Consider the following 5,205-nt stretch of genomic DNA (forward strand, 5'->3'; position numbering starts at 1 on the left):
ATAGAAGTGTACATGCAGCTGAGGGAGAGGTGGGGGATCTGAGGTCTCTCCTGAACATAGATTTTAATCTCCAACACTGATCAGCAGCACATTCACACACTGCAGTAATAAAGATCCCATGTGGGCAAAGAAGAGCTCCCATCAGACTGACAGTCCTCCTGCTGTCCTGTGTCAGTGGTGCTGAAGGGGAGGTAGATTGACTGTCGCTTCCCATGAGTCAGAACAAGCTGCCACCATGAGAGTTTCTCCTGGAGCAGCTCAGTCCTGACCTCAGCTCCTCTGTCACAGAGCCCTGTCTGCACTGACTGACCCTGAATGCTGTGAACTCTTGGGAACCCTAGAGTGGGGTTGATTCAGAGTCAGAGGTTAAAGGCCAGAGAGGTACAACTTACATAATTAACATTAGGTCACATTCAATTGAACACACAAAGCACACAATTCAAATATTATTTATTTAGAGCAATCAGGTTTTGTAAAGAAATACATTGTAATTGGAATGAAACAGACCAACAATATTCACCACACATTGCAATTACAAACTCTGACCACATGAGAACCAGATCATTATTGCTATTTATAATGTAGTACAGTCATTACACATGTTTCTACAATAAATCCCTTCACTTATAGTACTCTTAATTTTTGTATTCCTGGGGACAGTATTGGTGCCATTGAGAACTCTTCAGTCACACTGAAATGTAAAATGTACATTCTAGTCTTATTCTGCTCCTGTAAACTTCATGAGGAGATTTTTAAGTAATCAATGAACTACAAAAATACTAAAAGAGCCAGGTCCATAAATATTTGGACAGTGACACAATTGTCACCTTTTTGGCTCTGTATGCCATCACAATGGATTTGAAAGGAAACAGTCAAGATGTGCTTTAAGTGTAGACTTTCATATTTAATTTGAGGGTAGTTACATCCAAATTGGGTGAACGGTGTAGGAATTACAACAATTTTTATATGTGGTCCCCCCAATTTTAGGGTCTCAAAAGTAATTGGACAGACTAACATAATCATTAATTCAATTGTGAGTTTCAATACTTGGTTGCAAATCCTTTGCAGTCAATGACTGCCTGAAGTCTGGAACTCATAGACATCACCAGATGCTGGGTTTCTTACCTGGTGATGCTCTGCCAGGCCTGTACTGCAGCTGCCTTTAGTTCCAGGTTGTTCTTTGGTAATTTGTTTCCCTCACTGCTCATCGTCTGAGGGTCAGAAATTGCCCCATTTACCCCAGTTGTCAAAAGTAAGTAAAATGTTGTCCACATTGTTGTCCACGGGAGGTGAGCAAGCACAGGTGGTACAGGTATACTGTGCCCTGGGAGGAGCCCACGGCCAGCACTGTGCCACCTGCACACCTCCACATTGGCCTTCAAAATCCTTAAAGCTGATTTAGTTTGTTTTGGGTTAGAAGCCTATTTGTGCTTTAGTACAATCTGTACAACCATAAGAATTTATTGAACCTGTCTTTATGCCATTCAGCACAAGAAACAACATAAATATTTGCCAGCAACGAAATCTCAGTACTGAAAAAGAACAAGGCAAAAGAGTCTGCAACCCCAGAAGCTCCTCTGAGCCCATTACACTACTACCCTGTCCTCACATCTTGATGGAGGTGTCGTAGAAGATGATCTTGTTGCCTAGGCCCAGGTGACAAAGAGCAGCTTGTTGGCGGGGGAGAAGGCCAGGCCAGATGAAGGCGCCCTGTACGCACCCTGAAATGTGTGCAGGTCCTTCTGAGTGTTGGCATCCCACAGGACCATGGTGCTGCTGGTCCACATGGTGCCAAGCACAGACGTCTTATAGTAGGAGCATGGCTAGATAGGGCCTCCAGCTCACTGCAAAATACTTCAGTGATGCCCATCTTAATGTTAAAACTAAAACACACAGAAATATTGAAATAGTGCTCATCACAGAACATTTATTGCACTTTTAACATATACTGTACATATTGAAGAAATAGATTTATTAATAAATACAAATGTAAATAGTGCACTGTGCACATTGAAATAACAACAAGAACTAATAAAACACCCACACCAAAAGTAGTCTTTTATTGCACTTGCAGTATATTGCACAGTGCACATTAAAAACTAAATTAAATAATAAATACAATACTCTCAAAAATGATTAGCTGACAACTGGCAAACTAATGTAGTAGTTAACTACTACATATCATATCATATCATAATTTATATGGCAACTGCAGTAAGTGAGCTTTCAAAGGGATATGACCCTCCACCACAAAACCAGTCACAACACCAACATTTTCAAAAGTTAGATTATTACTTCATCTGATTGAGCTGGAATATTCCTTTATGTATAGTTTGTGAAGATATGTTAATTCATCACAAAGTTATGACATGTTAAATTACCACTACTTGGAATATACAAAACAGAGACAATCGCTGGACCAGCTGTTAAAATTCCCCTGAAATTCTCTTCATAAACTCCTTAGCAATATACACCTATATCCATGATTTTAATTTAGCATACGTATCCCTGACATGTGTGTTTTGACCTCACTAGACACTATGAGTCACAGATTAAATGCCCCTCTCCCTCTCGGGTTTACATGGTCTTAGTTTATCGCACTTGGGACGGGCTACTGTTTACCCACAGCCATGGAAAGGGCAAGGAATTGTCTTTTGCCTTGAGCCTTGTTAATACTTTGTTTTACTGATCCTACCCGAGTGGTTTTTCACATCAATTATGGAGCTACAAACTGTGGATAGAAGTATTTAATAAAGTTAGGATTGCAATTGACCCATTGAGTCTTGAATCTGTCAGGCACACTGTATAGACACAGATACTGACACAGTACCTTCACGACAGGGTAAAATGTTTCAAGACGTCCTACATGGAATCAACTGGTAACGCATACTGAAAATATATTAAAAAGCATTTGTAGAAATACCATAAATTGTTAACAACAAAAACTACTACTGCTATTGTTATTTATGCTGAAAAGTTTCTTAAATATTCTTAATATTCTAAATTTTTTGGTAAATATTTTGTAGAAAAGTGTGCATTAAATCAAACCCAGAAAATAATGAACCAACATTATGATTAACTTAAAATATCTAAAAAAACTATAATAATAATAATCAGAATAATTATTAAAATTATTATAATAACTGTTTGTATACAACTCTATAACAGTGCTGGCCTAGAGGTGTGATCACGGCAGTGCTATTGAGGAGATACGTTGTTTAATGCAGTGTAAATTCATACAGTTTTTGTACTGCTCTGTATCACTGTGGCGGTGAATTATGGTATTGCCCACAATAGTACATTCCTGCATCTTCAGGTCCAACATTCTTTATGGAAAAGGTGAAATCTGTCGTACCTTTCTGCCACGTACCATTATAACGGGTGCCGGTGAAAGTCTGGGTATACAGCTCATACATAAGAAGCTTAGGAGTTTGCCCAGGTTTAAAGACATACAACCCCATATCATCATCAATGTTTTGTGATGCTTTGCACTGCACTGTAATGCTCTCACCCACCCGAACAGCAATTGTGGCAGGTGACTGATTTACAGTTACCAGGGCTTTGGATCCTGAAAAATAAATAAATTAATAAATCATTGCATTAAGAGTTTGGATTGCACAGATGTTAAAATAAATTGTAAACTCAATTTGGGACCTATTTATAATCCCCCTAATAAAGAGCTAAGTTTATATTTTGATTAAATTGTACTACTTGCCTTGAATACAGAAAGTCAGGATGCAGATTAAGTGAATGTATGTCTTCATGTTGGCAAGCCTAGAGACACTGGTACATTAGATAGGGGACACTTTTAAGTATTCAGGAAAAGGAAATGTCACAGTGGCTGCATATTAAAGGATTCGTTATGCAAATATTTCCAGAGACCATCAATTAAGTTGCTGCCTGTTAAAGCATACTAAATTGTACTAAACAAATTATAAAACCCTTAGTATAGAATAAATTTTGCAAAGCTACATACAAAAATAAATAATTACCCTGGAGGAAATCCTCAGCTCCATTGTTTTAAAATAAAGATCCACTAAAGTATGATTACTTAAACCCCTTCCTCATTACAAAGTTATACAATTAAAATATGATTTGGTAATACATTTTATTTTTTAATTGAATCAATTAAATACAAGTTTCACAGAACAATATTTGGCCACATGTATTTATTATTAGCACTGAGACAAATACAAACATAGCCATGTAATAGTCTTCCTAGTAGAATTATAAATTATTATTTTTGTGTGATTTAAAAAAGGAACTGTTAATTAGGTAGATGAAATTTGTATCCCAAAATAGTTGTTGGTCTAACAGGGAATAGTGCTGCAACGTTTATTTGTGTGGTTTGTTTGTGTTTTTCTTTGATCTGCACTTCAAATGAATACATTACTGCACACATATATGTTAATCCACCCTGCACATACTATCACAATACTACAACTCTCACTACTACTTCAACTGCGCGGTAACCGGGCACCCCTATTTATTAGTTCGCACCCCGTGACTGTCTCCCCCAAACACGGCGCACCCCGTGTTCCCGCGTGGGGCCAACCCCTGACCCCTGGAAATAACCAAACAGTCACATAAACACATACACATAATGACCCCTACAGTGCGGTGGCACGCTACAGTATTGTACCTTGTGAATTTTACTAATTGAATAGAATAAAACGTTTCTTATTTACTGGTTGTGTATGTCCTGGGATCTTGCCGAGCCGAACCTGCACGGGGAGTTAATATAGCGAGTCCCCACCGCTAAATTGGGGTGGCGTAGCGAGACTGCATCGGAACCCAGTGTTTACTGCCACTCGTGATATACAGACAGGGGATGTATAACCTATGAACTGGTATCTCCTTGATTTGTAATCTGATATATAAACAATTTAATGTATTTATTAAAGTAAATGTAAATGTCAAACTGACTGGAGTTCAAATAGATTCCTGGTCAGATTCAGTTCAAGTAGTTTATTTTCTTTTTCGTTCAAATCTGCTGCAAACATCAAATCAGAGGTCTGTAGAAATAAAATGGTAAAATAAGACCTGTTGAAACATGTGTTTTAACTATGTACAGACTACTTTTAATGTACATGTGCACAGGTTACAGAATTTCAAATGTATTGCGTTTTTGTAACAATGTCTAAGAAATACACCTGATAATGCTTTTACATTTTCAGAGTTCATCCCTTTGGTCATAAACGCATC

The sequence above is a fragment of the Amia ocellicauda genome, chromosome 13 (assembly GCF_036373705.1).
Source record: "Amia ocellicauda isolate fAmiCal2 chromosome 13, fAmiCal2.hap1, whole genome shotgun sequence".
Classification (NCBI taxonomy): domain Eukaryota; kingdom Metazoa; phylum Chordata; class Actinopteri; order Amiiformes; family Amiidae; genus Amia; species Amia ocellicauda.